A 12,572-nucleotide genomic window follows, 5' to 3' on the forward strand; every position below is an offset into this window, starting at 1 on the left:
AGCCCACCCCCCAGCCTTGCCCACCCCTCAGTGGGCCCCCTCACAGCCCACCCAGCCCAGGAGCCCTGTGGCCACCCAGCAAAGGGGGTCCTGCGAGCCTCTGCCGAGCACTGTGGGCCCCAGGAGTCCTTGCGAACGATCCCCCATTGTGGTTACATTAGTCTGAATAACATTCGTTAGGTGTCAGCTGTGAGTGGGACGCACGTTAAAGGTACAGCAATGACAACAGAAGTAGCAGTCACCACTTGCTGAGTGTCCCTCCGTGGTGGTTGCGCGGCCAAGCTCAGGTGGCGGTCTGGGACCAGGAACAGGGCTCGTCTGTGATAAGGGCCAGGCACCCTGTGTCAGGATCCGAGGTCAGTCTGTGATGAAATTCAAGGCTCAGTGTGTGACCAGGGTCATGTCTAGGTCTGAGGGTCAGTCTGTCCTCTGAGCCGGTGGCCCCCTGCCTGGCCTCTCCTGATCTGACCCCTCCTCTGCACCCCCTCCTCCCACCACGTCCTCACCACCTGGGTCACCAAGGTAACCAGCCTTGAAATAATGGGTGTTTCAGCAGCTGAGGCCTAACTTGAATTTATCCTGAAAGACTCAGTTCTGCAGCAGGTGCCAGGGAAACTAAGGGGCATCCTGTCTCTCCCACCCACTGCCAGTTTCCACGTGAGTCAGGCTTCCACTTGACACCTGGGCTGGGGCAGCAAAGGGGGATGGGCAGTACGTGCCCACCCTGGCCCTGCTACCAGTTCTGCCTCCTGGACCCCAGGCCTCTGTGCTTTTGTCTCAGTGTGATGGGATGGGATGGGATGGCTCAGCAGGGGAGACCACTGAGGTATAGAGTGCCAGGCGGGGGCCCCTGTGGTCGGTTTTGGCAGGCAGGCTTAGTCTGGGGCCAGCGAGCGGAGCACTTGGAATCTGATCCTGGATTTGATCCCAGCTCCTCTCCTTGTCAGCCTGGTGGATAACTTGGTGTCTCTGTCTGCATCTGCCAAATGGGCGTGGTCATGGGGCTGTTGAGGTCATCCGAGCAAAGTGGTAGTGATGAAGGCCCCCTGGGCAGCCTTGGCTGTCATATCTTCAGAGCTGCTCCCCTGCCCTGTGCCGAGGGCATGGAGGCATTCCTGGGGCTCCCTGCCTTCCCCCGGGCTCTGGTCTGCTTCCCATCTCCTCCACCCTGGCCCCCAGGGTCTTTCCACAACATTCCCAGTTCAGAGTGAAGTCCTGTTTGTGCAGTATCCTTGAGACCCTGGCTTCACCTGTCTTCTGAGACTTGGGCCTCCACACCATCTCCAGGGCAGACCTTCCTCTTTGAGCCTTAGTTGTCTCTGCTGTAGGTGGGGTGAACATTTGGTTCCTGGGTGGACTGAGACTTAAGGCTTCTGTGTACTGAGGTTACCAGCACAGAGCAGGCACAGGGGGTAGTCAGGACTCCCTTGCCCAGGTTTATACCCAGAGAGCCAACCTTGGGGGGAGCAATCTTCCTTGAAGATTGTGGGGCCCAGTCCAACTCAGCCTCCTCCCCAATTGGGGAAGCAGGGCGTCGCTTCAGGTGGGCAGGCTCATGTCTTCCCATCTGAACAATGAGAGCAGAGAGGTCTCCCTTGTGGGATCACAAGGCATTGTGCCCAGACCCAGAACGTGGCTCAAAACCAGGTCCCTCGGCCCCCGCATAGTCAGGATTCATGCAGAACTCAGCCCTGCCCCTGCCCTGCAGCCCTCCCTGGCAAGTCCTCCCTGGGCCTCTGCTGCACAGCTGGGAGCTCAGGGGTCAAGCACGGTGCACGCCCACTCCCGTAAGGTTGCAGCCACCCCTCCTACCCATCCCTTGTCTGGCAGAGGGGCTCTGCCTCTGGGTTCAGGGGAAAGTGGGACCCATGGGAGGGTGGGCTCTGTGAGAGGAGAAGTTTCTGCTAGGGCGTGGGGGGTGTGAAATTCTCAGTTGCCACATCACTCAGCAGGGAGAAGGAGCCCCGCCTTCCAAATTGGGGGAGTTAGGGGTGTCCCTTTCTAGCGTCCGGTTCATTCACCAGGCCCCCCTTGATGGTCAGTGCCCAGCACAGGCACGGGGACCGCTGGGAGGGGACTCTGCACGTCTCTAGCCGCCCTCCCCGGAACAGAGCACCTGGACACTGAGCCTGCTGCCCATCAATAAAGTGGGTTCCCTGGGATCAACTCTGATCCCAGCAACGTGCCCACACCTGTCATCTCCCACCATTTCAGGCATCAGTCCGTCCTCAGATGAGGGGTTTGAGGCCGTGGTGGGATGTACTTCACGGGCCCACAGCGGTGAACATGGCCCTTCGGCTCCAGAGCCCACCCTCTGGGATCTGCGCCGTCCTCATTCTCACCCCAGGAGATGGATCTGGATCTGCTCCCCAGGGCCACAGAGAAGCCGGGCTCCAAGCGGCATCAGGGACCATCTTGCCGGACTACATGTGACCTGCCCTAAGGCAGCCCGGCTCCCCTGCTCCAGCCCCGGGGGAGTAGGTGGTGAGGGGCAGTGGCCCAGATCTCTCGTGGGTCCCAGAGCTGGGCTTTGGTAGTGCCGTCTCCTTGGTTCCTGGTATGTGGGTGCCATGTCAGTACATGCAGGGTGCCCAGCCCGGCCTGAACCTGGCCCACAGTTGGTGCTTTGTCAGGCTGCGTGCCCTTGTTGAGATTGCCCTGACCCTGCTTTGCGGGGAGGGTGGGGGCCCCAGGGCGACCCTGAGAATGAATATGAATAGGATGGTGGCACCAGGGTCCCTCGCAGAGGGAGTGACCTAGAAACCTCAAGTGTGGCCTTTGGACAGAAAGCCTGGGTGAAGCAGCCTCCTCCCGAGCCCATCAGCATGGCCTGGAGTGCTGGCCCCGGATGTGAGGCCTCTCCACTCCTCACTCCTCAATGGCTCCCCAGTGTCTAGGGGCTGTCCCTCATCGTGTCCTCTGTGGCACTGGAGCTACTAAGGGGCTCAGGTCTTTGGGGGCATGAGGTCATGACTGCTGGGGGGACAGGGCCAGGATGGAGAAGACCCAGGAGAGGGCTGAAGGCGGGTGGCCAGAGGGGCCTGGAGGCCCTCAGCAGCCAGTCTGCTGGGTGTGGGGGAGGCTTAGCCTGGTGCTCAGCCAGCAGCTGTTGAGACTTGATCACTCGTGCTGTCCCTGGGGGGTGTGGAAGAAAGAGCTCATGGGTCATGGCTGGGGGAGGAGTGGGATGAGGAGGAGACTGAGGCTCAGAGGAATCTGGACCAAGGACCACGGGGAGAGGGCAGCAGGGAGTGAGGACCTGTGCCCAGGAAAGAGCCTGAGCACCATCCTTAACCCCATCGCGGGGCCCCTGTTCTGTAAGGCAGTGCTGGGATGGGCGGGGGTGTCTTTTGTTCATTCATTCATTCACTTTTTTGACCTAGCTGGGGCTCTAGCTCTGTTTCTAGTCTCTACACTGGGGACCTGGATGCAAAGCCAGTGCAGACTCTGCCCCAGCTGCCTGTAGACAGAACTGGAAGGCACCAAAGGCCTCCAGGGGGAAATTGGGTGGGGACCGGACCCCAACTTCCCTGGCATCTCTGCCCTTCCCTGTCCGGCCGGCCTCTGCGTCACACCCCATTACTAATTCAGTCTAGGCCCACACTCGCCTTCTGACCACCAGGATGCTATGTCCTAGATCCCTGCTTGGGAGGGATCATCCTCTGAAAGACAAGATGGAACCTGTGCTCTGCCAGTTGCTTCCTGGGTGGCAGCAGGGCACACGAGAGTGCAATGGGTCTTAGTACAGGGGCACCAAGTGCCAGGGCCACTGCATGGAAACTGGAGACTGTTTCCTGCAGCAGTGCCCAGGTCAGGGCCGCGTCGAGGGACCTGTGGGTGGGCGACCTGGTGGACATGAGCCACGAGGGGGGGTCTAGATCCTGTGGGGCCTGATTGTGGGACACTGCAGTGTCCCTGGCGATGCCGGGGGCAGTGGGGTGATGGTGAGGGGATGAGTGCGTGTGAGGCATTTGTTTTATCCTGTATCGAGGTAAGCTTGGCCCCCACTCTTGGGGTCTCAGTTTCTTCTCATGGCTTTCTGCCCCTTCTTCCCTGTGTCTGCATCCCTGTGGCTCATGTACCTGTACCTTCCTTGTCCCCATTGCTGGTCCTTTGTGCTTGGTGGCATCAGCAGTGGATGGGAAGTGGCAGCCTGGGCGTCGGGGGTTGCAAACGCAGTGTCATGTGGTAGTGGCACACAGCAGTGGGTGCGTGCCTGCTTGGGGCCCTTCTTTGGGGGAGCAGCCAGCCAGAGTCCCCAAGATGAGCACCAGCAATGCAGCACCCAGCGATGTCCCAGTGAGGGTCCCCCACTCTATAGCTGGACTCTGGAGAGGGGCGTCCTGAGAGACTGGGTGGGCTTGGGGCTCAGCTGTCCTGGGAAATGACTCCCCCTTGAGACGGTGGATTTCCTGGAGGGGCCTTGGCCTTCCTGGCCCTGCTGCCAGTTCTCCACCGCTCTTCCTGTACCCACCCCCACTCATGTCCCTGGCCCCCTGGCAGAGCCCTGTGAGATCTGTGACGAGGACAGCTTCGGTGCTGTGCTCTGGAAGGAGGTCCTGGCCAGAGGGGTGGCCGCAGTCTGGTGTCCTCACAATGCCACAGGTGAGGACTGAGGGGTGGGTATCGTGGGGGACTCCTGTCCTTGAGATGCCAGTCCCAGGAGCCCAAAGGCCCAGCAGAGGAGTTTTGAGGCTCTCCTAGAAGCCCCTGCCTACAGAGACACGTTGCCCACTCCCTGTTGCCTCAGTGGGAACAGCTGCACCCACCCTTGCTTCTTCGTGCTGTGTGGGAGGACACATATGATGCCTTCCCACTCCAGTGTGAGTTAGCCCATAAAACCCCAGGGGGTCCTGATGCACACAGTCCTATACTAAGACCTGCTTCATGGTCCTGCAGGAGGCATCCTGAATGCCCAGGCTCAGTGGGCAGGCAGGTAGGCTGCACTCTGCACGCACAGTCTGTGTTACTGTCCCCTTATCTCCCATGAGCGTGCCAGGCCCTGTGCTGAGTCCTGTATACTGTGGTCTCCCTGAGCAGCACGTGGGGTCAAGATGTGTGCCAACTTCACAGGGGAGACACTTTGGCCCTGAGTGGCCAGCAGTGGCCTTGGGTGTCCAGTTTCCCCTCCTGGGGCTGGGCTGGACCAGCAGGGAGTAATGCAGGGAGCAGAGCGGCAGGGGAGCCGCAGGCTGAGCCTCCTCCCAGGCTCTGACACACCAGGGCCCCAGCGGAGGTCCCCTGGGGGGGCATTCTGAGCTGGGTGTGGGCCAGGCTACTCTCCTCTGGCAGCTGGTGACAGAAGCCAGGCTGCTTTCTCTAAGCGACCTCACCTGGAACACCAGGATAAGGCTGTGGCCCCGCACAGGGGCTGAAGTCAGAATGAGTCAGGTCTCCGAGGGCGGGATTGCAGGGAGCTGGGGTTCCCCGTCTGAGTGTGGCTGGACGGGTGTACTCTAGGGGGGAAGTGGGGAGGGTCAGGGAAGGTGGGCCAGTCCCTGGGGCCTGTGGGATCCCTGAGAGCAGCATGACCTTTTTTCTGAATAAGGAGGGAGCAGCAGGAAGGTTTTGAGCAGGGCATGTGTTCTGGCATATTTCCACTGATGGCCCTGTGCTGGGGACAGGCAGAAGCAGGCAGGGCGGAGGCCGGCAGTGGGTCCCACCAGGGTGGTGGCCACGGAATGGAAAACAGCCATGGGAGTCTTGGTGCATTTTGACAGGAAGGCTGGCTGCTGATGGGTCTATGGGTGTGAGTGGGAGGGAGGAGGGCGGGTTTTTGGAGGTTGCGGCCAGTTTGGAGGGGCAGAGGGGGTCCATGCTGCCCGGCTGTGGGGCCTCACTTGTCCCCCCATAGCAAATGTTGGCTGGGCACTCTGCCCCTACTGGGGTTAAGACAGCGGGGTTTGCAAACCAGGTTCCTGTTCCCCGCCTCCCAGAGGAGAACGCCAGCAGGAGCATAAGGCCATCACGTAGTGGGAGAACTGGGCAGAGGTGGGAGGACCCATGGGTGGTATGCAGCCGGCAGGTGTGCAGGCCTCAGACAGCTACCAGAGGGGCAGCTTACCATGGCAGTGACAGGCCTAACATGCTCTCAAGGACAACTTGGCATGGGGGGATGTGGGATCGGGAGGCCGGCTGTTCAGGGAGCGAGGTGGGTCGACGAGGATCATGTGGGTGTGGAAGGAGATTGCTTGATGCATTCAGGTCTGACCAAGGGATCCGAGGGATGGGGAGCGGCAGAGGAAACTCGGGTCTCAGCTCAGGGTCAGGCCCTAGGGTGCTGACTGAGGGCAGAAGAGCTCAGAAGTGGAGCGAAAGGGACAGGTGGTTTTGCCTGGGGTTTGGTGACATGGGGGCTTTGGCCACAGTGGGGTGTGAAGAGCCTGTGGTGAGGAACTGGTGGCCTGCATACGGGTGGGCAGTGGCTGGGCCTTCCTGGAAACCTTGGTCTGATGGGGAAGGCACAGCGTCTTCTCTGGGAATTCTGATTTGAGGGGTCCGGGGGCCCCTGCAACCTCCCCTCAACTCAGTCAGGGAGGGTCTCCCCACTCCTGGTGCTGGGAGGGGCCCTTGGCTCAGCTGCTTCTGTCACCCTGGACCTGGGGAGTAGGGAAGAGCAGATGTCACTGACCTAGATCCCTCAGATCTGAGCCCAGGAGTGGGGGCCTGGATCTGAGACCCAGGTATTCCAAGTTTCTGAAGTTCAAACAAGAGGCAGCAAATGGTCTCCCACATGTGGGAGCAGTCCCTGTGTGCCCGAGGAAGGAAGGAGCTGCTTGTGTTGCAGAGATGGTAATAGGTGTCCCCTGCAGCAGGGAGGATTGCGGTCAGACATGGGGAAGAACTTCCAGATGTTGTGGGTATAAGAGGATGTGTCCTAGAGATCTAACTGAAAGAAGGAGGGCCGAGGGACCCCTGACCTTTGCCAGGTCAGGGTGTGTGTAAGATACAAGTGAGGGTCCTCCGGTCAGAGACCACAACCCACATGTCTTGCTTGGGGCCAGTCGCTGGCTGATGCCCAGGGAAGCCTGGAAAGCTCTGCAAATGACCTGGGAAGCCTCCGTTGATGGGGCTCTGTCCTGATGTGGAAAGGGCCTTAGGGAGGCCCCCCTCCACCTTGCTTGAGGGTCCCTTTCAGGTCTGTTTCCCAGTTCTGATTTCACAGCTCAGATATTGGAGGCTTTGGCAGGGTGGAGGGGATGTGAGGTGGTCAGAGAGATAAAAACTGGAATCCTGGCCCTCCTGCTGTCTTTCTGTGTGGTGTCCGGCACTCCTACCACCTCTCTGAGCCTCAGTTTCTATATCTACGCAGCTGAGGTGTGGATTATTTCCAAGATTAAATGATAAAACGCACAGGGAGCTGTTATTGTTGAGATGGGGGAGGGGGCAAGGAGAAGCTTCCTGTCCCTGTGCTGGAGGTCAGGAGTCCGTGCGTGCTCCCCTGATTCTGGTCACCAGGGCCTAGGGAGACAGGGGACACTGGATGGGGTAGAGGCCGAGGCCAGGGGACTGTGTTGCTGTACTGCAGGTTCTAATTGAGCCCAGCAGCTGCCCGCCTCCTGGGCTGCCAGCCCGAGAGGCTGGTTCTCTGGACCTGGGGTAGAGGCCTCTTGGTGCCCTTCGTGGCTTGAGGCTGTAGGGGTAGATCCTGGCTGAACCCCTCAGGAGAGGGGGCAGCACCCCTTGCCCTCCCCTCCTCTGGGAGACTGATAAGCTAATTAGTGCCCAGAGCAGGAGCCCTGCGGGGCACCCAGCAGCCTGGCCTGGTCTCCTCCCAGGAGGTGGCCGGCAGCGATCAGCCTGGTGCCATGTAGACCTGCCAGTGCTGTCTGGAAACCTGCCAGGCTTCAGGCCCCAGCCAGAGGTAACGGGGCTGGGAGTCGGGACTGTGGTAACAGGCGGGTGTAGGGCAGGGGGTCGGCGGGAATTGAAGGGCCTCGGAGAGTGAGGGCATCAGACCTCGGAGTCTGCGCGTCCTCTGTTCCCGCTTCCACCGAACTCACCCCCTGCCCACATTGCTGACCATCCACTTCCAGGGAGCCAATCCTGCCTGATCAGGGGACACCTTCCGGGGGGCACCCAGTTCCCCGCCCCTCCTTCCTCTGGTGTCTCCTGGGCTGGGCGCCAAAAGCCTGTGGAGCCCCATGGCCCCACAGGTGAGTATATTTAGGGACTGTCGACTAAAATAAAACCACACAACGTGAGGATTGTGCGCTAAGTTTTATTGGGGTCAAAGTGAGGACTTTAGCCCCGGAGACAACATCCCAGATAGTTGTGAGAAGCTGTTCGGAGGAGGCAGGGGAGAGCAGAGTGTTCAATGTGATTTCAGTGAAGAGGGGGTTGTGTGTGCGGTCAAGCACACACCTAGGCAGAGGCTAGCTCCTCGTCAGGGGGTGCGGTTGTCACCGTTGATGAATTTAGTGTTTCTCTAGATTGGAGGACACACAAAGATTTGGGCTCATAAAATCTCATGAAAACATCTAACTATCTGAAGGCCTGTTCCACCAGTGTTCCCAGAGCACAGAGCCCCTCATTCCTGACCTCCATCCTGAACTCCTTTCAGGGTATGTTGGAGGTCAGAGGCTGCAGTGGCTCACAGTTGAATCCAAACAGAGTTAGATGGCATGTGGCAGCATGACCCATTCTTTGTAGAGGCAGATGGCGAGTGCCAGTCTAGTTAGCAGGACACTCTGTCCATCAGCAAGCCTGGGGCTGCCCCTCCCAAATCCCCCCAGAACCTGGCCGCCTTGCCCTTCCACACACTCCCCAAGGCAGCCAGGTGTGCAGGCAGGTGAGGCCTCAGCTCCTCTCAAGCACTCCTAGGTGCCCTTCCGGCAGAGGAAACCTGAGAAGCCCTCAGAGTCCGCTGCCAGTGTCTTTGCCTCCAACACAGCCAACATTGGGGGGACCTGGCCTTGGGATCCGTGCCTTCCCTGTCCCCAGTGCAGTGACAAGCCTTGTCTTGATGGGTGCAAGGATGGACCATCACTCGTCAAATGTCTGTCTGTGTCCCCAAGTCCCTAGGCTTTGCCATGTCCCTGCTTGAATCCCGAGTTAGACTCCTTTGTTCCCCAGACTGACCCCAGCCGCCCCCAACCCCCCACAGGCCCTCCCCCTGCCCAGGGGCAGGTCCACCTGCAGTTTCGCTGCTCCCAGCTGAGCTGAGTCGCTTTTGTTGAAGGAATGAGCAGTCAAGGGATTGGTAAGTGTGGAGGGGGTGGCTCGGGTGGGTGGTGAGGATCCTGGTTGCCGATCCCCCCTGAAGGCTGACCTTGTGGCCGGGCCAGATTGGGCTGGTGCCAACACCTCCCACCACCCCCCAACTAGTCTCATTCCTTTACGTTTTGGAAAAACCCCCACTGTTACAAAGTAGTTTCTTTTTCCATTTTCTGGAATTGTATCTCTCTTCAGAATTTTGTTTGCTAATGTTTCTTTCACATGACAAAAGAATGGTTTTGTTCTCTGGGAAGGCTAAGGCAAGCGAATGAATACTGCCATTTAGGTCCAAGGCCGAAAAGAAATCACTTTCTTCCTAGTGCCAGGTATGTTGTGAGCATGAAAAGCGTAAAAGGGGAAAACAGTCACATTTCATTACAGATGTTTAGAATACTTAGTGGCTTATTTGGCCAGAATAGAAGGAGTTACAGAAAAATAGGAAAGACATCGCCTAATGTTTTCTGGAAAAAGGCGGCTTTTTGTACAACTACATACTCTATACCCCAAATTCTTAAATGTTGCTTTTATGGAATAAAAAGTTGAGTGTGTAAATAAATATAAATATATTTATGTGTAATACATATTTTATAACATGTAAATGTATATATTGAATGGAACATATATATACACACACATACATATATATATGTGCATATATACCATTCAGTATATCACAGTAATTAATGACCATGGAGAAAAGTAGTTTTCTCAAATAAAGGTAGGCAATGAATAGCTTTCTTTCTGGAATACAATTTTCAGAATTTTTAACCTTAATTACACCACTAAGTGCAGGTTGAGGGATGATTACAAGATCTTAGGAGCAGTGATAAAGTCCAATATCAGAAAGTCTAATTGCATTACATTCATTCTAGATTAGACAGTTTGGTCCTTTTACAGTTTATCAGTCTGTAGCACCTTTCATAAAATTAGTAAATTGACTTTTCCAGGATGTATTGTGCTTGAGTATCCTGAGGGTGAAAGGAACATTTATTAACTATGTTCCCATGGCAAGAATATCCTGTAGGACTTGCATTGGACAAATTAGTTGAATTTCAGCTTTTCTTTATGTACTGTGATTTCTTTCTCCTTTTCAGATTTGAGGGACTTTTGCATGTCTTTCTTGGCCCAACAATTGACGGGTGCATTGTCCAGCTACGGTTTTTGTCCCTTTGATTATGGAATTGTTGCTGTTTTAAAGAAATTTCACACACACATGCAGTTCTTCCCAAATACATCACACCAATACCACATTTTTTACATGATGAATAGGAATACTACGTCCCAGGACTTGTGAATAGTGAACATTGTGAGGTGCTCTCTACCAAACTAACTTAGTCAAACTGATGTCTTACTGCTGCGCACTGAAATTCCGTGTGGGCTGGGTTCTACCTCTTTAGTTTAAAATTTGCAGTCATTCCCAAAGTCATTCACAACGTATGTGAAGTTTCTACACTCAGAAAAGTGCGCATGTTCATTCATTTTTAGAGGTAGACATTTAGCCAGCCACTGGAAGTAATATAAAACTAATGCAAAATACTATCATTCACCACAGGAATTTAGATTTGTTAAATGATGTGTAAACATACTGACATAATTCCTGCTGGGGCAAAGCACCATAGAAGCTGACTTGTAACAGGGTGACATGCTCCTGCATTATCAAAGAACAGCTACTTTGAGCTGGAATGGTCAGGGGCAGCTTTGGGACATTTCTGGGAGAGTAGAACCCACATGGCCATCTAGTTTGTGGGCACGTAGAGACCCCGGGGAGTTGAGAATTATACTTGGTAACAAGAATGTATCTTGTTCAGGAGAGTGAAGAGTTTGATGAACTAAAGGAAAGGAAGCTACACAGGAAAACACTGACAACTGATGACTAGGGCAGGTTGCATTGTGGAGGCTCTTAAAATAGTAATTTTTCTGAAAACCGAGTCTAAAATTCCATTGAAACTCATTGAAGGTTTTTGAGTAGGTGAGTGAGTTAAATTATGACTTAAGTTAAATTGAGAGCAGTGCTTACTGATAGGTCTTTCCAGGATCATTCATGAACAGAGTTTCTCCAAAAGGCTCTCCCAGGTCAAATCAATGGGGAAAATACTGGGTTTCTTTACTGTGGGTCTTCTCTGAAACATTAATATTTTAATGGGCATTTTGATGTTCTGAAGGAAAAGACAGCATTTCCCAAACCTATTTGACCACAGAACACTGTCTAGGAAAATAATGCGGGGACCACATATCCCATATACTTGTGCCAGTCTGTCTATGAACTGATTTATGTAAGATGGGGACTGGTCTACAATTTTAAATAACTCACTTGATTTACAGCTTAATACTTTGTTCCCAAATTGGTAGCCATGCAAGGTCTCTCCGTTTTCTCCATGAGTGTGTCTGTTGTTTCGAGTCTTCTACTGCCAAGGAGTTAGGAGGTGGTGGGATGTGGAATGATGCTTACCTGGCCCTCTGTGTCATCTGTGTACACTGGGCACCTGCTGAGCTTTTCTAGTTGCTGTCTGGACCTGGGGAGCTGGCCTGCACAACTGTTGCTGGGACATGTGTCATCACGTCCAGTGACTTTATTCCTTCCCTACTGTTCTCAAATTGATGGAATCATTTCACTGATCTGTTCCATGTTGAGGTGCAAGAAGTTCTGTGTGCCTCTACCAGGCTCTGTCCTAGAGATGCGATTTAGCTGTTCTGTGAGGGCTTCCTGATTTCTCTTGGTTTCTATTCGGGAAATGGTGCAAATGTCCTATACGCCTCATTGTTGGGGGCTTTCCCCATGAGATTCCCACCTGAATCTTAATGCCATGAAGTGTTTTTGTTTCCTACAAAACTGAATGTTTAAAACTCACAGGCAACAAACAGCTCTGTTATTCCTCATATTCTTGTGTAACTTCTGTTCTCTGAGGAAATGATGTGTCTCTTAAGACAGCTTAAGATGGGGTAAGATAGAGGCAAGAAATAATGGGGGGGGAAATACATGATTATTTCAAAGATACTCCCTACCAAACTTCTTAATACCCTATGGAAAATGCTGGTCTAAAGAACGGAGGGTTAACAACTCATGAAGAAGAGTAGGTGTGTGGTAGGAATGCTGTCTCAGGTTTTAAGTATCGTGTGTGGTCGATGAGTCACAGCCCTCAGTAAGTGATGAGTAACTCATTGTCTTTGTGGTCCTTCATGCAGTCCTGCCCTACATGGACTCTTGGAAAGCATCTTGCTGTTGGGAACTCTTCCTCCACCGTATGAAGAAGGCCGGGCTAGCTTGCTGAAGAGATGGGGATCCACCTCGAGCCAGCACCAAGCAACAGACACGTGAGTCAGCCCCAGCTGAGCTGCCCGTTGACTGCCAGTGCAGA

General features: G+C 54.7%; 1 protein-coding gene across 1 annotated transcript in view; it reads left to right on the top strand.

Annotated features, from left to right (window-relative positions):
• LOC102525084 (arylamine N-acetyltransferase 1) overlaps positions 1 to 12,572 on the top strand; it is a 133,024-nt gene that overhangs the window by 20,505 nt on the left and 99,947 nt on the right. Inside the window, exon 6 of the transcript XR_012064344.1 lies at positions 12,400 to 12,528. The gene's annotated coding sequence lies outside the window, so the exon portion shown is untranslated. The remainder of the gene's footprint in view (positions 1 to 12,399; positions 12,529 to 12,572) is intronic.

Source organism: Vicugna pacos, chromosome 26 (assembly GCF_048564905.1).
Source record: "Vicugna pacos chromosome 26, VicPac4, whole genome shotgun sequence".
Classification (NCBI taxonomy): domain Eukaryota; kingdom Metazoa; phylum Chordata; class Mammalia; order Artiodactyla; family Camelidae; genus Vicugna; species Vicugna pacos.